We start from the raw sequence: 25565 nt of genomic DNA, 5'->3' as shown, positions 1-25565 counted from the left end.
AAATTTCTTGGTCTCCTTTCTCTCTCACCTTTAACTCACATTATTGTAAAGAGACATGTTTACAGCAAATTCCTATTCTTCAAATCTCCAAAGAACCAACTATACCTTCTTGTTATTCAGACTTTTCAGACGTATTCAGTAAAAAAGAAGCTGAAACGCTCCCACCTCATCGTTCCTATGATTGTCCTATAGACCTCATACCTGGTGCCCCTATGGATAATTCAAAAGTCGATTGTATCATCAACTGGCCTGTTCCCTCTACAGTAAAAGAATTACAGCGATTTCTAGGGTTCGCCAACTTCTACAGAAAATTTATTAAAAACTACTCTGAGATAGCTCACCCACTCAATCAACTTAACAGTAAAAAACATCCCTTCAATTGGAACGAGAAGGCTCAAACTGCCTTCAATGATTTAAAGAGAAAGTTTACAACAGCTCCTGTTCTTCAACTTCCAAATCCTTCATATCTTTATGTCCTTGAAACGGATGCTTCGGAATTTGCAATTGGAGCTGTCCTTTCTCAACACAAAACTCCTCAAGAACCTCTTCATCCTGTCGCCTTCTTCTCACGATCATTATATCCTGCCGAAAAGAATTATCCTACAGGAGAAAAAGAATTATTAAGTATCAAAGTGGCTTTAGAAACCTGGAGACACCTTCTTGAAGGCGCTCAGAACTCTTTAATCATTTATACTGACCATAAAAATCTCGAATATCTTCACTCCAATAAAACACTGTCTGCTCGACAAGTAAGATGGAATCTCTTTTTTTTCCCGGTTCAACTTCCAAATCGTCTTTAGACCTGGGTCTAGAAACAAAAAGGCTGATGCCCTTTCCAGGATCCATAAAGACACTAAAATTGAACCTCCTTCGCCTAAAGTCATTGGAATCTTATCTTCTCTTATTGATGACATTAAAGATCTCAGTGAAGATGCTCTCGAACTTCCTAAATCAATTAAATTATCCAAGAAAAACGGTCTCTACTACTTCAAAGACCGGATTTACGTACCTCCCTCTTTCAGAAGACAATCTTCACCCTCTTATAAAATCGGTGATCTTGTCTGGCTTTCCTCAAAGAACATCTCTACAAATCGTCCATAAAAGAAGATAAGTTCTCTTTTTCTTGGTCCTTTTCCAATAATATCGGTTATCAACCGTAATGTTGTTAAATTGAAACTTCCACCTACTTTAAAGCTACATCCTGTTTTTCATGTGTCCTTGTTGAAGCCTCATCATCCTGACCCTTTCCAAAGAAATGTCACTACTTCTCCTGATCCCATATTGGTCCAGGGTGAAGAAGAATACGAAATTCAAAGTATACTGGATTCAAGGATCCATCGTGGCTCCTTACAATACCTCATCAGATGGAAAGGATATGGAATTGATGAAGATACATGGGAAAACTCCTCTGTCGTTCATGCTGACAAATTAATTTCCAAATTTCACAAACGTTACCCTTCTAAGCCAAGTCAATAGCACCCAGAGGTTGCTCATTAAGGAGGGGATACTGTCATGCCTTAATTATGATATCCTCTTACTTCCTGGTTCCACGGAGCTTAGCCACACCTCTTTATGACACGGTCTCCCTATTTAATCCGACCGCACCAGCTGATCGACGCTGGATTATTGAACTACGTTCCGTACTCACGAACCGGCTGCAACATCGTTGTGAAAGCCCTCTGTTACCGGACCGGACTGGAAGACTTCAAGTTCCCTTCACCTTTCCTCATCCACGACTAAAGCTGAACTCTCTCCATTCAGGATAAACCGCCTCTGAGGAAATCTCGGGAACCAGTGTTCTATGTGCCGGAAGCTAAGTAAAACCTCTGTGATAAGCGTTGCATCTCAAAGCTGTTATTTCCTGTCTCCAAAGTCCTTCGTTAAAACAAAACCGTTACAGCTAACTTCAACTCATACTTTGTCTCAGTTAGCTGCATCTGTCTTGCTTCAGTTAAAGTCTATGGAACAGCTATTGTAACTTCTTATCACCTAATTCATTAATAATACTAAAGGACTCTTTCTGATTCAGTGTCTGCTAATTGCTATCGTTTGCTACTTAAAGCTACAGTGCCTATAATTGTGGACTTCAGTTATCGTTTACTACTTAAAGCTACAGTGCCTATAATTGTGGACTTCAGTTATCGTTTACTACTTAAAGCTACAGTGCCTATAATTGTGGACTTCAGTTATCGTTTACTACTTAAAGCTACAGTGCCTATAATTGTGGACTTCAGTTATCGTTTACTACTTAAAGCTACAGTGCCTATAATTGTGGACTTCAGTTATCGTTTATTACTTAAAGCTACAGTACCTGTAAATTGGAATTAAAGTCAATACCTTTTACTTTTTATAATAAATATTCAAACTATAAGAAATCTGCAGTTGTGTTCCTTCATAACAAATGTTTAGACGTGACACTAACAGGTTAGACTATCTTCTTTTTTGTATTTTGTATTTTTGTATAATAAATATGGTGAATTAAAATTTTTTTGTGAATTAAAAATTAAAAAATTAAAAAATAAAAAAATAAAGTGAATTACAAAATTTAAATATAAGTGTTGTAGCAGCATGAAAACTTTTATGTTAATAAGAGAGACTGACAAAGAAAGAATCCTCCCAGTGTCCCCTATGACGAACACGGAAGTAAACCGAAGGTTGCTAAGGACGATAGGATGCTTGATCTTCGTTACGTCAGAGAGGAGGGGGGGAGGAGCCCATCATCGGATGTAAAAACGTCGCGAAAAAGCGTCTATTTAAACTAAGAACGGACAGAAATAGAGTTACACTTTGAAAAAAGCTTCGGCTGAAACGCGTCAGTGTGGGGTGTGGAGAATAGGAGAGCTGTATTTGAATTTTCAATCTTTTGCTGCTGTTGTCTATACCTATGGAATAAATCTTTCACAAAGACATTGCATCCTGGTTTTTACTAAAGAAAGAGGACGAGTGAGCAGTCAACATTTGTTTTCAGCGATCACCACACCATCTATTTTATGTTCTTAGTCTGAGCCAGCTTAAATCGAAGTGGCTCAGTAATATGTGAGTTTATTCGCATATTTTAAAATTATATGTACGTTATCACCCTCTGTCTGTTTTTTCCTGATTTTATCTCTGCAGGATTTTACTGAACATAGGGGTAACTATAATACTTATTGTATTTTGGGGGTGCTCTCACTACTTTTACTGTTTATTTTAGGTATGAGGAATGCTTTAACCATATTTAATTTCCTAACCAAGAGGCCTCTAGCTTTCTCCAATTATTTAATTGACGTTGGAATTTCTTTAATAAAATATTTTAATTAATTTGTAACGAGTTGGTTATATCAAAGGAGATTTTAATCCCCAGATAATCAATACTAGTTCCCTTCTGAGAAAAATTGAATTTTCAAAAGTTCTTTTTGTGAGTTAGTCAAAAAAGAAGTCAAAATTTTAGTTTTTTAAATATTAATTTTATAATTCGAGAATTCACTATAGATGTCTATTGTTTCCAGAACAGCTGGAATTGAGTTCAAGGGAGAGATCTTGATTTCTCCTTTATTAGTCCTAATTCCCTTAACATTCATATTATCTCATTTTTGCTAATGGCTCTATGGTAAGGATATAGAGAAGGGGTGCTAAAGGGCAGCCCTGTCTAGTTCAATTTTTTTTAGAAAGGGTTCAGATTAAAAAAAAGGGTTAATTATTTTTGGAGTTTGCACACAATAGCATGGTTCTGTCTTTAAATTTGCCCACAACGCCGAATTTCCCCAAGAAAAAGTCAAGGAATATCCAATTGACTCTGTCAAAGGCCTTCTCGGCATCGAGGGCAAAGACAACCACTCCCAACCCATTGTTATTAATCCTATGAATTATGTTAAAAATTCTACATGTATTATCCATAGTACTTCTCCCCCTGACAAAGCCCGATTGATCAATGTTAACCAGATCACAAATAATCTCTTAAAAACAACTAGACAGGATCTGGGGGGGGGGGGCAGAATGATGTCAATATTGATAAATATTGACATAATTGTCCTGTAATTGGTAATATAAGATGGATCCTTACCCACTTTTGGTATAGGGATGATTGATACATTTCGTTAGGTAGGGGATTCTCAAACTTTCAAAAGAATAAGTGCAATAATTCTAGAATTTTTTTTGTAAATAGAGCATAAAAGCCATCAGGGCCCGGGGCTTTATTTAATTTAAGATGGTCTATTGCTTCAATAATTTCAGATAGTATGAATGGAGCATTCAGGATATCTAATTTTTCTTGATTCAACTTCGGTAATTTATGTTTATCAAGAAATCCTTTCATTTCTTTACTGCTTTTTCCAACATCATTTAAATTATTTAATATAATAATCTATAAAAGTCCCCAAATTATTGGGCAATATCCTTTGGGGAAGTTAGTTGTTTAACTTCAATCAATATTTTTTGTATAAATTTATCCTTAAGCTCTTTCTTGATTTTATTTGAGAGATCTTTATTAACTTTGTTGTTATTATGGTACTACCTTTGTTTAAAAAAAGCAATGTTTTTGTTTACCTTATCATATATTCTGTCTTTAAAGCTTTCCCTTAATCTGGCTATCTCTCCTACCAGTTATTTGTCAACCTTAATTTTATTTAATCTTTCCTTGAGAGCTAGTTTAACCTTTAATTCCGCCAATGATCCCTTATTTTTCCTTTTTAAGTCTGAACCCAATTTTTATCGAGACCCCTTTTAAAAGTACACCACACCAATGAAGTAGATACTTCGCCATTGTCATTTGTAAATACAAAGTTCTCAAGTTCACAAGATAAGTTATTGAAATTCTGTTCAGATTTAAAAAGTGTTTAGTTTAGTCTCCATCTAGTCCTGGGTCTAAAATTATAATTCAATTTAATACTAATAAAAACCTGAGCATGATTCGATAAAGTTATAGACCCGATATTTGATTTAGTAACTGATTCTAGGAGTCCCGCTTTGACCAAAAATAAATCTTTGCGAGAATATGTCTGGTGTACTATGGAAAAAAAGGTATAGTCTTTCTCATTAGGATTAAGAGTTCTCCAACAATCATATAAAGAGTTCCTTCTCATATAATCAGAAAACTCTAAACGATCAGATTTTTGAGAAAGTTGATCTCTATTATGTTTGTCTTTTATCCACTCTAGGGCCTACAATGCAATTGAAATCACCCCCAAAAATTACGTTACTACAAGCAAGATCATCCACCTTGTCAATCATCCCATTCAAGAAACTCACTGGACTATAATTTGGTGCATATAAATTAACAAATGTTTAAAGAACATCATTAATTTTAAAGATAAGTATTACAAATCTATAATTAATATCGATATACGAGTGCACATATTCAAATTTAACTTTTAATATAATAATAGCGATCCCCAATATCTGGGTACACCAAAAATGAGAAGGAATAGAAAGTACAATAATAAACAATAACCAACGCCTTTTGCCCTTCCTAGCTTGCTGTTTCTTTGATTTGATTCTAATTATAATACCTGGATCCGAATATGCCAAAACATGGGCGATATGATCTAATCAAGGCCAATATACTAAGCAATCATCTCTATATTCCTACAATTTCATATTAAATTGCTTTTCCTATGTGGATAAAAGGGAGATGAGAAGAAAGGGGTAAACATAAATTATTACAAAAGTCATAGAATATTTAGAGTTAGAATGAATTGGCATTATCTAATCCACTAGTTAGTGACTTATATAAATTAATATTGACATATTAATTGTGTGAACTCCTTTTTCTATAGCAAGAATCGCTTTGTGCTTTCATTATTCTTTCTTTTCCTCTCATTCTTCATTTCCCTCTCCCTAATTCTCACTTATTTTTAGTGTAACCCTATACCCCATATAAACTGTGTCAAAGTCCCTTTCTTAAATCTTAATCTAATTTAACCTATTACCGTATATACTCGAGTATAAGCCGACCCGAATATAAGCCGAGGCCCCTAATTTTACCCAAAAAAACTGGGAAAACTTATTTACTCGAGTATAAGACTAGGGTGGGAAATGCAGCAGCTACTGGTAAATTTCTAAATAAAATTAGATCCTAAAAAAATTATATTAATTGAATATTTATTTACAGTGTGTGTATATAATGAATGCAGTGTGTGCGTATGAGTGCAGTGTGTATGAGTGCAGTGTGTGTGTATGAGTGCAGTCTGAGTGCAGTGTGTGTGTATGAGTGCAGTGTGTGTGTATGAGTGCATTGTGTGTGTGTATATATTAATTGAATATTTATTTACAGTGTGTGTATATAATGAATGCAGTGTGTGTGTATGAATGCAGTGTGTGTGTATGAGTGCAGTGTGTGTGTATGAGTGCAGTGTGTGTGTGTGTGTATGAGTGCAGTGTGTGTGTATGAGTGCAGTGTATGTGTGCAGTGTGAGTGCAGTGTGTGTATGAGTGCAGTGTGTGTGTGTAAGAGTGCAGTGTGTATGAGTGCAGTGTGTATGAGTGCAGTGTGTGTATGAATGCAGTGTGTGTATGAATGCAGTGTGTGAGTGCAGTGTGTGTATGAGTGCAGTGTGAGTGCAGTGTGTGTGTATGAGTGCAGTGTGTGTTATGAGTGCAGTGTGTGTTATGAGTGCAGTGTGTGTGTGTGTGTGTATGAGTGCAGTGTGTGTATGAGTGCAGTGTGTGTATGAGTGCAGTGTGTATGAGTGCAGTGTGTGTATGAATGCAGTGTGTATGAGTGCAGTGTGTGGGTGCAGTGTGTATGAGTGCAGTGTGTATGAGTGCAGTGTGTATGAGTGCAGTGTGTGTGTATGAGTGCAGTGTGAGTGCAGTGTGTGTATGAATGCAGTGTGTGTGTATGAGTGCATTGTGTGTGTGTATATATTAATTGAATATTTATTTACAGTGTGTGTATATACTGAATGCAGTGTGTGCGTATGAATGCAGTGTGTGCGTATGAATGCAATGTTTATGAGTGCAGTGTGTGTGTATGAGTGCAGTGTGTGTGTGTATGAGTGCAGTGTATGTGTGCAGTGTGAGTGCAGTGTGTGTATGAGTGCAGTGAGTGTGTGTATGAGTGCAGTGTGTATAAGTGCAGTGTGTGTATGAGTGCAGTGTGTGTATGAATGCAGTGTGTGTATGAATGCAGTGTGTGAGTGCAGTGTGTGTGTATGAGTGCAGTGTGAGTGCAGTGTGAGTGTATGAGTGCAGTGTGAGTGCAGTGTGAGTGTATGAGTGCAGTGTGTGTGTGTATGAGTGCAGTGTGTGTGTATGAGTGCAGTGTGTGTATGAGTGCAGTGTGTATGAGTGCAGTGTGTATGAGTGCAGTGTGTATGAGTGCAGTGTGTATGAGTGCAGTGTGTGTATGAATGCAGTGTGTGTATAAATGCAGTGTGTGAGTGCAGTGTGTATGAGTGCAGTGTGTATGAGTGCAGTGTGTGTGAGTGCAGTGTGAGTGTGTGTGATGCAGTGTGTGTTTGTGTATGTGTTGGTGGGGGTGGGCATTTTGATTGTTATATTATTAATTATTTGATTAATTATTATTTTATTTTTTTATATTATTATTTTTTTTTATTATTATTATTATTTTTTTCGTCCCCCCTCCCTGCTTGCTAGCTGGCCAGGGAGGGGGGCTCTTACTCCCTGGTGGTCCAGTGGCATTGGCAGTTCAGTGGGGGAGAGAGGGGGGCTGTCAGAGCTGTAACTTACGTTTCCTGCAGCTCCTGTCAGCTCTCTCCTCCTCCGCGCCGTCCGGTCAGCTCTTCTGTCAGCTCCCACTGTAAGTCTCGCGAGAGCCGCGGCTCTCGCGAGATTTACACTGGGAGCTGACCGAGGTGCTGAACGGACGGCGTGGAGGAGGAGAGAGCTGACAGGAGCTGCAGGAGAGGTAAGTTACAGCTCTGACAGCCCCAGTCTGTATTATGGCAATGCAAATTGCCATAATACAGACTATTGACTCGAGTATAAGCCGAGTTGGGGTTTTTCAGCACAAAAAATGTGCTGAAAAACTCGGCTTATACTCGAGTATATACGGTAAGTTGGATCAACTATAACCCCAAATTTTCAGAATCAAACCCGATAAGTGCAAAGTGGGGTATATTATTAACTCCCTTAAGATGCAAAACAAACACCATAAAATCTTAAAGATTACTTTTAAGATATATAACATAAATGGCAGCATATCTTCTTATTTATACTTATATGCACATGATAATAACTATTTACTTATAGCTAATAGTATTTACCCTGTGCGCTACAAACATAATTTAAGTCGTCATATCAATTATTCTCTCATTAATGCATTCCATGGCTCTTACCCTATTTACCCAAATAATTTTAGTTATTAATCCATTATTCACAATTTATCCTAAACCAACATTACATATATCCCTTGTCCCCCTCTACCCATCCATGCATAACATTGCATCTGTAACGGATCGACGGGCACCCTGACTAGGTACCTCCGTTGATGGATGCTTCCTAGTTTGCGCCGAGGACCACAAGCACCGCACCGGATACCACAACCACTGCAGACTCTGCAACCGCCGTAGCTTGACTGGATTCTCGCCGTCTTCCTTCCACCCTGGATCAGCTTCTGTCCTCCAGAACCATGTGGGAAAGACCTCTTCCTTCCACCCTGTATGAACCTCCAGCATCCAGGACTGTGTGGGGAAGAACTCTCCTCCAAGAAGAGCGTTTCAGGTACAAGCTCTTAAAAGAGCTAAGTGATTCAAGCTCAGGGGAGTATGCAGAGCATAGCAATCCCCAGTGTGATTATAACAGCTCCCTCCTATAACTGTCTAAAACTTTATTTTACTTGGGACTTGGCCCATATGGTCATTACATTAACATTGCTGTAAAAAAACTAAAAATTACAAACAGTCAAAGCATAGCAGGCAACATACAGTGACTTATTATAACACAATGGCATATTTTTAAAGGGGTGGGGGAGACAATATTTAACAGAAAATATCTCACGTGCCTGCAGAATTAGCAATATGCAAATCTACCCGAATATGCAAATGAACCAGTCTTGCTATTCAGGTAGTGCATATTGCTGTTGCTACCAACAGAGGGCACTAGACAAGCTCCATAGCCAAATCCACCTAGTTGGTAGCAAACCTCAGCAGTACAGGAGAGCAGGCAATACATTTTACAGTACACACACACAAACACTATAAACAATTACATTAAACACACCCTGCACCTATAATGGGTACAGGGTGACTAAAACATAAGAGAAATAAAGTAACCTACATAAATAGTCTGTCTGAAGGTAGAATAGGGGCTTTAAAGCCAAATACATCAAAGAGTCATAGTCACAGGGGAGGAGGCTGGCAAGCAGGCCTCTCCAGGACCAAGTGGCGAAGGGCACTTCGTCACAGCATCTTACCCTAACATTATTATATAGTTTGGGGTTAGCAAAATAATCTAGTATAATCATTAAATTGTTATTTGTCAATAAAGTATCATGAGAGGCCACATGGAAAACAAAAAAGTATATGTAACCTCAATTCCACAATTATCTATAGAATATAGCCCACATTTACTACATTCAGAACGGTATTATGCATTTATGTTATTTTAAGTGATTTCCCTATCCACCTTTGTTTGCAGAGCACTTGTCCTACTCTTACCCCTATTTTACTTCCTTTTGCAGCCCTCTAGCCCTTTCCAGGACTTTTTTAGAGCCATTTTTGTGCCCAAAAGTTCAGGTCCCAATTGACTTCAATGGGGTTCGGGGTCAAGTTTGATCCCAAATCCGGACTTTTTTTTAAAGTTCGGCCAAACCCTCCGGACCCGAACATCCAGGTGTCTGCTCAACTCTACTCTTAATTTCTATGGAAGCAGTAAGGGCATACTTACATAGTTACATAGTTACAGAGCAAAGAGAAAAGAGACTTCCGTCCATCAACTTCAGCTTTCCTCACATATGTTTTTGAGTTGATCCAAAAGAAGGCAAAAAACCCAGTCTGAAGCACTTCCAATTTTGCATCAAAGTAGGGAAAAATTCCTTTTTGACCACAAAATGGCAGTCAGATATCTAAAAAAAAAAGCTTTTCTTTGCCTTAGATGAAATCTCCTTTCTTCCAGCCTAAATGCACAACCTCGTGTCCTATGACCTGTTTATGAATAGATTTCCAGATAATGGTTTGTACTGCCCCCAAATATATATGCATAATGTTATCATAACCTCTCTGAGGCGCCGTTTTTCCAAACTAAAGAGATTTTAACTTTTTAACCTTACTTCGTAACTAAAATGCTCCATTCCTTTTATCACTTTTGCAGCTCGTCTTTGCACTTTTTCTAGTGCCATGATATCCTTCTTTAGAACAGGTGCCCCAAATTGCCCAGCATATTCAAGGTGTGGTCTTACCAGCGATTTATAAAAATCATATTTTCATCCCGAGAATTTATGCCCCTATTTATGCATGACAAAACCTTTCTGGCCATAGCAACTGCAGATTGACATTGCATAGTGCTGCTTAATTTGTTGTCTACAACAATTCCCAAATTCCTTCTCGTGTGTGGTTACCCCCAATTCACTACCATTTAGGGTGTAAGTTGCTTGTGCATTCTTGACCCTGAAGTACATAACTTTGCATTTATCTACATTAAATTTCATCTGCCATTTTAGTACCCAGTTTCCCAATCTATCTAAATCCCTGTGCAGCAAAGCAATATCCTGCTCACATTTTATTACTTTACAAAGTTTTTTGTCATTTGCAAACACTAAAATATGGCTTTCAATGCCTATTTCAAGATCATTTATAAATATGTTAAATAGAAGTGGTCCCAAAACAGACCCCTGACAGACACCACTTACCACTTACCACTTTTGTCCAGCTAATAAAATGTACCATTAATGACAACTCGTTGTACACTATCCTTAAGCCAATGTTCTACCCAAGAACAAGAATATTCATCTACACCAATTTCTTTTAGTTTGAAGACTAAACTATTGTGAGGAACCATCAAACACCTTGGCAAATTCCAAGTAGATAACATCCACTGTAACACCCTGATCTGTACTTCTACTTACTTCTTCGTAAAATGCAATTAGGTTAGTTTGACATGACCTATGTTTCATTTGCCAGAAGCTCAAGGAAGCAGGCTGAAGGGTCAGTGTTAGGACCCGCTTAGGGGGGTCTGCCTTGACGTTGGCAGGCGGGCATCCCTCCAATGGCCATTGGAGCAACTAAATGACCTCCATTTGTCTAAATATACATAGGGATTAAGGAGAAAGCGCAAGTAACATTTTCTTTTCTTTGGTTTTTACTATATATTGGGGCTGATGTGTGTTGTACTCCTTGCTGCTTAAGCGCAGGACTTCTCTTTTTGTATTTGTATCTGCCTAATTTGTTGTCTACAACAATTCCCAAATTCCTTCTCGTGTGTGGTTACCCCCAATTCACTACCATTTAGGGTGTAAGTTGCTTGTGCATTCTTGACCCTGAAGTACATAACTTTGCATTTATCTACATTAAATTTCATCTGCCATTTTAGTACCCAGTTTCCCAATCTATCTAAATCCCTGTGCAGCAAAGCAATATCCTGCTCACATTTTATTACTTTACAAAGTTTTTTGTCATTTGCAAACACTAAAATATGGCTTTCAATGCCTATTTCAAGATCATTTATAAATATGTTAAATAGAAGTGGTCCCAAAACAGACCCATGACAGACACCACTTACCACTTACCACTTTTGTCCAGCTAATAAAATTTACCATTAATGACAACTCGTTGTACACTATCCTTAAGCCAATGTTCTACCCAAGAACAAGAATATTCATCTATACCAATTTCTTTTAGTTTGAAGACTAAACTATTGTGAGGAACCATCAAACACCTTGGCAAATTCCAAGTAGATAACATCCACTGTAACACCCTGATCTGTACTTCTACTTACTTCTTCGTAAAATGCAATTAGGTTAGTTTGACATGACCTATGTTTCATTTGCCAGAAGCTCAAGGAAGCAGGCTGAAGGGTCAGTGTTAGGACCCGCTTAGGGGGGTCTGCCTTGACGTTGGCAGGCGGGCATCCCTCCAATGGCCATTGGAGCAACTAAATGACCTCCATTTGTCTAAATATACATAGGGATTAAGGAGAAAGCGCAAGTAACATTTTCTTTTCTTTGGTTTTTACTATATATTGGGGCTGATGTGTGTTGTAGTCCTTGCTGCTTAAGCGCAGGACTTCTCTTTTTGTATTTGTATTTACTTTGTATCACACAGCCTGGTTACAATGCTGCTACCCATCCCATGTGTTCCCTATTAAGGGTTAATAAGTAAAGGGGTGTATATAAAAAATACCCCTTTCTGTCTCATTAGAGATATCTTTGCCAGAAGCTCAAGGAAGCAGGCTGAAGGGTCACTGTTAGGACCCGCTTAGGGGGTTCTGCCTTGACGTTGGTAGGCGGGCATCCCTCCAATGGCCATTGGAGCAACTAAATGACCTCCATTTGTCTAAATATACATAGGGATTAAGGAGAAAGCGCAAGTAACATTTTCTTTTCTTTGGTTTTTACTATATATTGGGGCTGATGTGTGTTGTAGTCCTTGCTGCTTAAGCGCAGGACTTCTCTTTTTGTATTTGTATTTACTTTGTATCACACAGCCTGGTTACAATGCTGCTACCCATCCCATGTGTTCCCTATTAAGGGTTAATAAGTAAAGGGGTGTATATAAAAAATACCCCTTTCTGTCTCATTAGAGATATCTTTGCCAGAAGCTCAAGGAAGCAGGCTGAAGTGTCAGTGTTAGGACCCGCTTAGGGGGGTCTGCCTTGACGTTGGTAGGCGGGCATCCCTCCAATGGCCATTGGAGCAACTAAATGACCTCCATTTGTCTAAATATACATAGGGATTAAGGAGAAAGCGCAAGTAACATTTTCTTTTCTTTGATTTTTACTATATATTGGGGCTGATGTGTGTTGTAGTCCTTGCTGCTTAAGCGCAGGACTTCTCTTTTTGTATTTGTATTTACTTTGTATCACACAGCCTGGTTACAATGCTTCTACCCATCCCATGTGTTCCCTATTAAGGGTTAATAAGTAAAGGGGTGTATATAAAAAATACCCCTTTCTGTCTCATTAGAGATATCTTTGCCAGAAGCTCAAGGAAGCAGGCTGAAGGGTCAGTGTTAGGACCCGCTTAGGGGGGTCTGCCTTGACGTTGGCAGGCGGGCATCCCTCCAATGGCCATTGGAGCAACTAAATGACCTCCATTTGTCTAAATATACATAGGGATTAAGGAGAAAGCGCAAGTAACATTTTCTTTTCTTTGGTTTTTACTATATATTGGGGCTGATGTGTGTTGTAGTCCTTGCTGCTTAAGCGCAGGACTTCTCTTTTTGTATTTGTATTTACTTTGTATCACACAGCCTGGTTACAATGCTGCTACCCATCCCATGTGTTCCCTATTAAGGGTTAATAAGTAAAGGGGTGTATATAAAAAATACCCCTTTCTGTCTCATTAGAGATATCTTTGCCAGAAGCTCAAGGAAGCAGGCTGAAGGGTCAGTGTTAGGACCCGCTTAGGGGGGTCTGCCTTGACGTTGGCAGGCGGGCATCCCTCCAATGGCCATTGGAGCAACTAAATGACCTCCATTTGTCTAAATATACATAGGGATTAGGGAGAAAGCGCAAGTAACATTTTCTTTTCTTTGGTTTTTACTATATATTGGGGCTGATGTGTGTTGTAGTCCTTGCTGCTTAAGCGCAGGACTTCTCTTTTTGTATTTGTATTTACTTTGTATCACACAGCCTGGTTACAATGCTGCTACCCATCCCATGTGTTCCCTATTAAGGGTTAATAAGTAAAGGGGTGTATATAAAAAATACCCCTTTCTGTCTCATTAGAGATATCTTTGCCAGAAGCTCAAGGAAGCAGGCTGAAGGGTCAGTGTTAGGACCCGCTTAGGGGGGTCTGCCTTGACGTTGGCAGGCGGGCATCCCTCCAATGGCCATTGGAGCAACTAAATGACCTCCATTTGTCTAAATATACATAGGGATTAAGGAGAAAGCGCAAGTAACATTTTCTTTTCTTTGGTTTTTACTATATATTGGGGCTGATGTGTGTTGTAGTCCTTGCTGCTTAAGCGCAGGACTTCTCTTTTTGTATTTGTATTTACTTTGTATCACACAGCCTGGTTACAATGCTGCTACCCATCCCATGTGTTCCCTATTAAGGGTTAATAAGTAAAGGGGTGTATATAAAAAATACACCTTTCTGTCTCATTAGATATATCTTTGCCAGAAGCTCAAGGAAGCAGGCTGAAGGGTCAGTGTTAGGACCTGCTTAGGGGGGTCTGCCTTGACGTTGGCAGGCGGACATCCCTCCAATGGCCATTGGAGCAACTAAATGACCTCCATTTGTCTAAATATACATAGGGATTAAGGAGAAAGCACAAGTAACATTTTCTTTTCTTTGGTTTTTACTATATATTGGGGCTGATGTGTGTTGTAGTCCTTGCTGCTTAAGCGCAGGACTTCTCTTTTTGTATTTGTATCTGCCTAATTTGTTGTCTACAACAATTCCCAAATTCCTTCTCGTGTGTGGTTACCCCCAATTCACTACCATTTAGGGTGTAAGTTGCTTGTGCATTCTTGACCCTGAAGTACATAACTTTGCATTTATCTACATTAAATTTCATCTGCCATTTTAGTACCCAGTTTCCCAATCTATCTAAATCCCTGTGCAGCAAAGCAATATCCTGCTCACATTTTATTACTTTACAAAGTTTTTTGTCATTTGCAAACACTAAAATATGGCTTTCAATGCCTATTTCAAGATCATTTATAAATATGTTAAATAGAAGTGGTCCCAAAACAGACCCCTGACAGACACCACTTACCACTTACCACTTTTGTCCAGCTAATAAAATTTACCATTAATGACAACTCGTTGTACACTATCCTTAAGCCAATGTTCTACCCAAGAACAAGAATATTCATCTACACCAATTTCTTTTAGTTTGAAGACTAAACTATTGTGAGGAACCATCAAACACCTTGGCAAATTCCAAGTAGATCACATCCACTGTAACACCCTGATCTGTACTTCTACTTACTTCTTCGTAAAATGCAATTAGGTTAGTTTGACATGACCTATGTTTCATAAAACCATGCTGATTATTGCTAATAACAAAGTTCTTCCTAATGAATTTCGGAATGTTATCTCTTAATAGCCCTTCAAATATTTTCCCAGTCACAGAAGTTAAGCTCACAGGTCTATTATTTCCAGGCAAGGATTTTGAACCCTTTTTAAATATAGGAACAACATCTGACTTCCTCCAATCCTCTGGTACAATACCTGAAACAAAATAATCTTGAAATATTAAATACAGAGGTTCACTTGTTTCCCCACTTAGCTCCTTAAGTACTCGTGGGTGAATACCATCAGGCCCCGGAGCTTTATTTACATTAATTTTATTTAACTGCTGTAGAACCTTGTCTCGAGTCATCCAATCACAAGTTATATGCACAATTTTTGCAGCAATCATTTGCATATCTCTTGCCATAGGAGCCTCATTAATATATATTGAAGAAAAATAGTTATTTCAAATTTCAGCCTTTTCCTGGTCTTCATTAACTAACAGACCCATCTCTGTTTCCAGTGTACCTACACTTTCATTTTTTGTTTTTTTTAGAATTGATGTACTTGAAAAAAAAAAAATGTGGGATTGGTTTTGCATTCTTTGGCTATCAATTTATCATTTTATAGTTCAGGCACTTTAATTGCCTTACTTAGTATTTCACACATGTCATCTCCATTTTGCCTTTATTTTTTTAAAATTAATCATGACACTGTGTAATGGAGCATGGGGATTTATATTCTGTATTCAGTCAACTCATTTTGGGTTAATCTTCCCCCTGATGCAATTCAGAGTTCAGCATCCTTGCAGTGAATAAGCATCACTTTTGATTTCAGATTGCTAGGGGCAATAGAGGCACTTTTTAGTTTATCTACATCCAGGAGGCTGCAGGTAAGTACTCTTACTGCTCCTGTTGGATTTTTTTTTTTAGCTGCCCTGCTATGAAACAATACATTCCCTGTGTCAAGGTAAATTATTATGTGGGTTACCAATGTTTTCATATATATATATATATATATATATATATATATATATATATATATATATATATATATATATATAGTTTGGCATATCCTAAAAGAGTGCATTCATGTTGGTTTCTGATTTTCCTCACTATCACTGCTCTAGCTCCCATGATCCCATGATTTGTCTGCTTGGAATTCATGTCTTTCACTCTCTGGACAATATTCTGATCCTATCAAAAGAGTGCTGTACTCTACTCATTCACTGAGACAGAGTGTTGGAAGTTTTTTAGGAACACAGATGGATTATCTACTGGAAGAAAAGTCAACTAGTCCCTTCACAAACCATTGTTTATCAGGGAGCACTCATCAACAACAGGATTGAGATAGTGAGAATATCTGCAGAAAGATTAACTTTAGGAGAAGGGTTCTTGGGTTATCTGACAAACAAGTATCCTGAGGACCTTGTCATCCATGATCGGGCTTACACACTGGGCACTGTGGCGTCTACAATTACATTTAGATGGTTTTCCTCTCCCAGTACAGTTACCAGGACCTGGGGACAATTGATTCTCATTTCCAGCAGAGTGAATGTCTCTGAACTGGTGGCTGCAAGACGCATTCTTATATTATGGCTTTCCTTCGGAGGAAGTCCAGTGGACCATAGTTACTACAGATGCTTCTCTGACAGGATGGGGAGCTCACATAGGTTCTATTTATGTGCAGGGGTTCATGACCGAGAAAACAGAAAATAAACCTATACTTGCCTATATTTTCCCCTTTTTTCCCTGGTAATGCGACATGGCAGCACTGAATACCAGCCCTAGTTGTTGTTGTTTTTTTTTTATGAACTGAGGACTCCATGGCTTATTGTTCTCTCCATTGTTAAAAAAAAATTGGGAGTGGTGGGAGGAGGTTAACCCTAATATTATTGCTGCCATGGACCATTACCTGGAAAGGAAAATATCAGTAAGTATGAATTCATTTTTCATATTTTTGACCTAATTTTACATTTTACCTGCCTTCCAATATTGATTATTATAGGTTTTACTTATAGTGAGATACTGTTTCTGGATTGGTAGCATTATATATTTTGATTCATATATTTACTGCTTTTATTACACACCAACCTTCTACTTTCCTATACATAGTGGGTCAACAGTCAGAGTAGGGTTTAAGGAGTCAATAACTTTCTTATTAATGAGCCAATTTCAATGATTTTACATACAATGAATGCTTAACGTATGGAGGTGTATTTGACTAGGTAAAGTTGAGCTCTTTTGATTGCATTGTTGATAACATTAGTTAATGTTTCAGGCACTAGCACTCAAAGTTTTTCATGGATTTTCTCAATATATTTTTAAAAGATATGCTCAAGTGTAAGAGGTTTGTTCACATTCACCTGCTATTTCACATATCCCGGCAGGAAGTAATCAGAAGCTGAAGGGTTGGGCGAAAGTGGCAGCCAATTAATCTGGAAATGTATTGAAATTATCCGCTCACTGAACAGTTTTCTTAGGAGGTCCATTGTGGCCTTTACTGTATGGGCAGTAGCCCCATCCGGTTGAAACCACATTTCAGAAAGATTTTTTACTATAGACGTAAAAAGATTTCAATTATATCCCAATATCTCACACCAATAAATATCCACTATTTTTACTTGGTGCTCCTTTGTGAAATTACTCATACTGAATCTCCCAAGACTCAGTTATAGTATGTACCTGCACACTACTAACAAACAAGTTATTGACTAGTCAAATCCTACTCTTAATTTTGGCCAACCCAGTATTTGGACATTTGCAAATGTGGCATTATCTGTATTAGCTGTAATGTGTCCTTCCATGCCTAGCTATTAATAAACAAATTAAAAATAATTTGAAACAACTCTGAGGTCTTCCCCTGCTTGTATTCCACTTTGCTGTTGATATTAACAATTACTCTCTGTAATCTACAGTTGTAATCAAAACTATTCAACCCTAGACATGTGCAATTCGTTTGCTTCCGAATGTATATTTGGACGAATTTCATGCAATTATGACATTCAGATGCTTCTGAGTGTCTAAAGTTCAAATTGCCGAAGTGCCACATTTCTGAAGTGCCGAAGTTCTGAATTGGTGAAGTTCTGAATTTCAGAAGTTACAAATTGCAGAAGTTCCAAAGTGGGTTAGGGGTAGGGTTAGGGGTTAGGGTTTAGGGTTAGAGTTTAGGGTTAGGGTTAGGGTCCGAATTACCAAAGTTCAGAAGTCCAGAATTTTGGAAGTGCAGAACCGAATGCCATTGGTCCGAATTGCCGAATCAGACACATTTTTTTACTTATCCGAATTTCCAAACCAAACAGAATTTTTTGCCTATGCACATCCCTATTCAACCCTCATTGAAAATTAGTCTTACTGTCAAAATGCACATACTTTTAGCTGTTTGCAATGAACAAATCAAACAAAGGCAATTGAAATAGCTGAACACAACGAAGTGGTTTCCCAAAATTCAACTGAAAATGCTACTTCCAATGACTTCTCCCGTCTTAAAATTATTCCCCCTGAATAGAATCCCCCACAACAATACACGTGTTCAAAACAGGTATTGTCTCAAGCACACCTGATGCAACTAATCAAGGGCTTTATTAGTTGCACCTGATGTGTTACATAGTTACATAGCTGAAAAGAGACTTGCATCCGCCTGGTGTGAACTGCAGACTGCGTGGTTCGAATTCTCGCAGCCAAGGCTCCTAACGGCTGGAGCGGCAAAATGCAGCCCCTGTTAAAGTGCCGCCTGGAGGAATGGCTCCAGTCCGCTCTATGGATGGGCCGGCCCTGCCTGGGGCTGTATTAAATGTACATATTTGAAAGACAATCCCTTAAAGCAGGTGCAGTGTTAAACAAACTGAAGACCTATGAGAAGTTTGCTAAACATTCCTTAAAAGTTAGTCATGTCCACTAACAGTGCTTCCAAAATTGTAACAGCCTGCAAAATAGGCTTTAATAGAGCAAATTCCCTGCTTGTCTATGTTTTAATTTTTGTTACTGCGATTCTGTATTAATCAATAATAAATGTTCACTATGACTACATGTATTTTAGCAAATAGTGCATTTCAAAGTGTCATGCAGCATGATAACCATCTGTCACATCAAGTGGAGTTATGCAGTCCAAAGTTATTTAACCCCAATGTGACCTTTTTTCAGGTAATCCTACTAGGGTGCCCATGTGTCCCAGATTGCCCGGGACAGTCCTTCATTTTGAGAGTCTGTCCCGGGTCCCGGGCACCCTCATTCCGGATCAATGTAGTGTCCCGGAATGAGCTGAGCTGCACCGCCACCAGGGGCATACCGTGGGGTTGGTGAAACCGGCACCCCCAAGGCACTGTACAGCTACTTAAGGGAACCGCATGCACTGTACACTGGGAGCGCCTCCCCCTCCTGCTCTGTGTAGGAGCGCCGCGTGTCACGTGACTACCCAGCACTCAGTCTGCTACTGCGCCACTGCCGGACATCCAGAGATTCCCTTCCCCTGCTATGTGAGGTAAAACGGCAGGGAGGGGGGATAACAGTGTGTAGGAGAGAGAGCAGCCAGCATCATTATCACCTCAGGCAACTGCCTGCAAGAGCAGGTCATTGGTATGAATGGAAGGGTTAGAGGGGGGATTATAATTGGAAGGGGTGGTAGTAATATGAATGGAAGGGGTGGGGGGTGGGGTATTATGAATGGCAAGGGTAGGGGGGAGTAATGTAAATGTAAGGGATGGGGGTACTAACATAAATGTAAGGGGTGGGGGGTATTAATATGAATGGAACGGGTGGGGGTAGTAATATGAATGGAAGGGGTAGGGGTTAGTAATATGAATGGAAGGGGTGGGGTGTAGTAATATGAATGGAAGGGGTGGGGGTAGTAATATGAATGGAAGGGGTAGGGTAGGGGATGGGAGTATTATGAATGGAAGGGGTGGGGGTACTATGAATGGAAGGGGTGGTGAAAAGTAATATGAATGAAAGGGGTGGGGGGAGTAATATGAATGCTAGGGGAAGATTAATATGAAGGGAAGTGGTGAGGGATACTATGAATGGAATGGGTAGAGGGGGAGTAATATGAATGGTAGGGGAAGAGTAATATGAATGGAAGGGGTGGGGAGAAGAACTATGAATGGACAGGGTAGGGGATTGTAGTAATATGAATGAAAGGGGTAGGGAGGAGTAATATGAAAAAGGGGCGGGGGGAGTAATATGAATGGAAGGGGTAGAGGGAGTAATATGAATGGAAGAGGTAGGGGCGGGAGTAATATGAATGAAAGGGGTAGGGGGGAGTAATATGAATGAAAGGGATGAGGGGATGCGATAATAATATTCCATATTAATTAAGAATGATTGATTGATCACTATTGAGCAAATCAAACTATTATAGATAGTTAAGATGGCGCCGGTAAGCATATAAGCACACACAGGCAGTATCACCAGATGCAGGCCTGGATGCCACAGCTACTAATACACAGCACTGAAAATATTAATAACCACAAAACACAGCACCAGAATGACTCATGCATACCATCACGAGAATATTATGAGAACAGAGCTAGCTTTTTAGATAAGAGATAATAAACCGCACATACATGGCATGGAATTGTTGGTGGGCCTGGACAGCCTGGCCAGCTGCCTGTCCCATCCCACACTTTTGAAAGGTCTTTGCTGGGCTGCACTGATAAGGAACCTTGATGGAAATGCACATACTATCCATCCCATTGGTAAGTCTCTGTTTAGAAAGATATAAAAGATGAGAAAACTTGGCACTTGCTTGAAGTACTACCCACCTCTAATACAGATGCGTTGTAACGGACCGTTTCACTTACAAGAGGATAAAACCCAGTTTAGGCGATATCCCCCTTTCCAGATGCACAGGCAGCTACGGCAAACACCATTCTCCCGACTGGAACCACACGAACACTGGGACAGCTGAACAAGAAAAGCAGACATCGGCTTACACTCCTGGCAGTCAGCAAACAATCCCATTCCCCCAAAGAACGAGACGACACATCGCTTTGAGGGTTAAGCAAGAACTCTAGACTGGGACACCCAGTCTGGCTTTTATTTCCAACTCACACATACAGGCCACACCCAGGGGGAGGCATAAAAGAACCAATGACATAGATGTTACCTCCCACACATCCCCTCCCCTTAGTGTGACACATAATCCCATTATGCATACAGAGTAAAATATACTTTTACACAACTTTCATAACTTTAAAACCATACATCACATTCACATAAAAATACATATCCACAATCAATCCATTCAGGGGAACAACATATTAAAAAATGGCATGAATCCGACCAGGGGTTTAAAAGTTACTAAAAGTATCTTTTGGGCCCTGGCTTGCAGCATGGCACAATCTGGCCCAAACAGAAGTAAAACATCCCCCACAATGCATCCCGGCTTCCTCCCTTCTGCCCTGGAGATAATTGGAGAAGTAATCCAATTATCTAGGACTAGAGGCAGACTCCATTAACCACATGGTTGCAAAAAGACAGTAAAAGACATAAAATTACATACTGATACATTTAACACATAAAACACACATTTCTACATATCCCCAGTTTAACTGAACACATAAATACCTACATAATATTTAAGACAGTATTACTGTGATATGTTACAAAGTCTTAAAGGGACATTAGTCCCAAAAGTCCCAATATGTCCATCGCTGATTTTAAAGGGCCAGTAGCAGCAATATAAATTATTACATGCCCAAATATAGTGTTTTTAGAGCAATATGTCCATGGGCCGTAGTCGCAGGGCAGGAGGCTAGCAGCCAGGCCTCTCCAGTTCACAGTGGCGAAGCTGGTTTCGCCACATTTCTCCCCTTTGCCAATTAGACTAACAGGGTACCTGACTTTCTGCCGGTCAGTGCCCTGGTTAGTCCAGCAACCCACCCACGAAACAGAAATAACAGAGCAGCCCACCCACACTAACCGGTTACTACATCTGGGTGAGGAAGGATTTTGTCCAAGTTCTGGTGTTTCACCACTGCTGGGTGGGAGACGGGTAGGCTGCCTTGGTGGGTTGCTGAGGGGGCAGAGACCAGCGGTACTCTGTCCTGTTGCCAGCAATACCACGGGAGTAGTCTGGTGGGCGCCTGGTTGCTGGAGACTGGCTGTCTCCCCTTTAGGTGCACCGCTCGACTGCCGGAGGGGGAGACCGACTGTCTCCCCTTTGGATCCATCACACTGAGGCTGGGGAACAGGACCGACCGTCCCTATCCCTTGTGCTGTAAGTGCAGAGACTACGGTCCCATCTGCACAGTTGTGGGGCTTAACATCTCCCCTTGGTGGGTTAGGTTGCCGTGGGAGAGAGGGTGTAACAAGTTCCTCTCTCTGGATGGCAAACTGCCGCTGGGGAGAAAGGATGGCACCTTCTGCTCCCTGGGGTACACACTGCCGCTGGGGAGGAAGGATTGCACCTTCTGCTCCCTGAGGTACACACTGCCGCTGGGGAGGGAGGACGCTGCTCTCCTCTCCCTTCACCTCACACTGCCTTCCTGGCACATCACTTTGTTGCTGGGGGGCAGGAACAACAACCTCTGCCCCCTGTAACTCAGCCTGCCGCTGGGGAGGATGGACGACACCATCAGCTCCCGGAGACACACACTGCCGCTGGGGAGGAAGGACTGCACCTTCTGCTCCCTGGGGCACACACTGCCGCTGGGGAGGGAGGACGCTGCTCTCCTCTCCCTTCCCTTCACACTGCCTTCTTGGCATATCACTTTGCTGCTGGGGGGCAGGAACAACAACCTCTGCCCCCTGTAACTCAGCCTGCCGCTGGGGAGGATGGACGACACCATCAGCTCCCGGAGACACACACTGCCTCTGGGGAGGGAGGACGCTGCTCTCCTCTCCCTTTACTTCACACTGCCTTCCTGGCATATCACTTTTCTGCTGGGGGGCAGGAACAACAACCTCTGCCCCCTGTAACTCAGCCTGCCGCTGGGGAGGAAGGACGACACCTTCATCTCCCTGGGACACACACTGCCGCTGGGGAGGAAGGACGGCACCTTCAGCTCCCTGAGATACAATCTGCCGCTGGGGAGGAAGGACGACACAATCAGCTCCCTGGGTTACACACTGCCGCTGGGGATCTGGGCCGACTGCCCAGCATCCCTGTAGGGCCGGTAGAGAGACCTCGGTCCCATCTCCACCTGCCTGTTGTGGTTCCTCACAGAACCAATCTATGAGGACCCCTACTTCGGGTTCTTCCTGCCGCCTCGGGGGGGGGGGGGCGGCTAACCTCCTCGGATGCAGCCTCTACTCTGCTGCTGTACCACTCTTCCTGCTCATCATACTCTTCGTCCATCTTTGAGTTTTGCTCAGCCATGACCTGGTTCCAGATCCCCTGGAATGTGTCCATGGATATATAACCCCCATACTGGGCCACTTGCTGCCTCACCTTGGCCATAAAATCATCTTCAGCGTCAGAGCCTTCCATACTTGTCTGCTCCAAGTCGCTGGATACCTCTGCTGCCAGGGGCGCTGCACGAATGCTAACGTTACCCTCAATTTGTAACTCCAAGGAATTGGTGTTCTGTAGCTGTCCTTCTGGCTGTGGGAACAATCCCGCAGCTTGTTGGTTCCTCTGCGTCGTTCGCAGCATGAGGTACGCCTGTACATCGTTGTAGACCCGGTCTGCCATCCGCTCCGCTCGGGCTGGTGAGAATAGAGCCATCCTGCTCCTATATTTCCTGGCAAACTCGGATTCCTCCTTCTCCCTCGGAGGTGCTGCAGCAGCTGTGACTCTGTCTCCTTCCATTTTCCTGATTTCCTTTGTAGATAGGGTCGCTGTACGGATACTAGCGTTGCCCTCAATTTGTAATCCAGAAATGGTGTTGTCTGTAGCTGTCCCTCTGTTTGTAGGAACGATCCCGCCGCTTGCCACCAATTGTAACGGACCGTTTCACTTACAAGAGGATAAAACCCAGTTTAGGCGATAATCCCCTTTCCAGATGCACAGGCAGCTACTGCAAACACCATTCTCCCGACTGGAACCACACCAACACTGGAACAGCTGAACAAGAAAAGCAGACATCGGCTTACACTCTTGGCAGTCAGCATACAATCCCATTCCCCCAAAGACCGAGACGACACATCGCTTTGAGGGTTAAGCAAGAACTCTAGACTGGGACACCCAGTCTGGCTTTTATTTCCAACTCACACATACAGGCCACACCCAGGGGGAGGCATAAAAGAACCAATGACATAGATGTTACCTCCCACACATCCCCTCCCCTTAGTGTGACACATAATCCCATTATGCATACAGAGTAAAATATACTTTTACACAACTTTCATAACTTTAAAACCATACATCACATTCACATAAAAATACATATCCACAATCAATCCATTCAGGGGAACAACATATTAAAAAATGGCATGAATTCGACCAGGGGTTTAAAAGTTACTAAAAGTATATTTTGGGCCCTGGCTTGCAGCATGGCACAATCTGGCCCAAACAGAAGTAAAACATCCCCCACAATGCATCCCGGCTTCCTCCCTTCTGCCCTGGAGATAATTGGAGAAGTAATCCAATTATCTAGGACTAGAGGCAGACTCCATTAACCACATGGTTGCAAAAAGACAGTAAAAGACATAAAATTACATACTGATACATTTAACACATAAAACACACATTTCTACATATCCCCAGTTTAACTGAACACATAAATACCTACATAATATTTAAGACAGTATTACTGTGATATGTTACAAAGTCTTAAAGGGACATTAGTCCCAAAAGTCCCAATATGTCCATCGCTGATTTTAAAGGGCCAGTAGCAGCAATATAAATTATTACATGCCCAAATATAGTGTTTATAGAGCAATATGTCCATGGGCCGTAGTCGCAGGGCAGGAGGCTAGCAGCCAGGCCTCTCCAGTTCACAGTGGCGAAGCTGGTTTCGCCACATGCGTATTGCTTGTTCTGCTAATTCCCAGTAAGAGAGGGTCCCCTTCAAGCCTGACTGCCAGAAGTTCTCTCAGTCGAGTTTAGCAATCTTCTCTTATGGTGATGTATACTTAAGCTGAATATTAAGCTGTTTCTTTAAGCTGAATTATTACTTATTAATTAAGTCTCTGTTAATCAATAAAGTTTGTATTGATTACTTACAAGTAATCAGTGTCTTTCCCTTTCTGAAATACTCAATTCACTCATCCCGAATAGGGTTTTGGTGCCCACCAATATCTTTAAAAACCTTAGGGTAATTGATTATTGCTTTTTGATATTGGCGCTTCATGAATTTAATGATTGGGCACAACAGGGGAGTAATATGAATGAAAGGGGTGGGGGGTTATATGAAGTAATATGAATGAAAGGGGTGGGGGGAGAGCTAAGAATGGAAGGGGTAGGTGAGGGGAGATTTATGAATGGAAGGGAGAAGAGTGAGAAGAGTAATTTGAATGAAAGGGGTGGGGGAGTAATATGAATGAAAGGGGTGGGGGGAGTAGTATGAATGGAAGGGGTAGGGGAAGAGTAATATGAATGGAAGATGTGGCGGGGGTACTATGAATGAAAG

This window comes from Pelobates fuscus, chromosome 3 (genome assembly GCF_036172605.1).
Source record: "Pelobates fuscus isolate aPelFus1 chromosome 3, aPelFus1.pri, whole genome shotgun sequence".
Lineage (NCBI taxonomy): Eukaryota > Metazoa > Chordata > Amphibia > Anura > Pelobatidae > Pelobates > Pelobates fuscus.
This window is presented reverse-complemented; position numbering follows the sequence as displayed.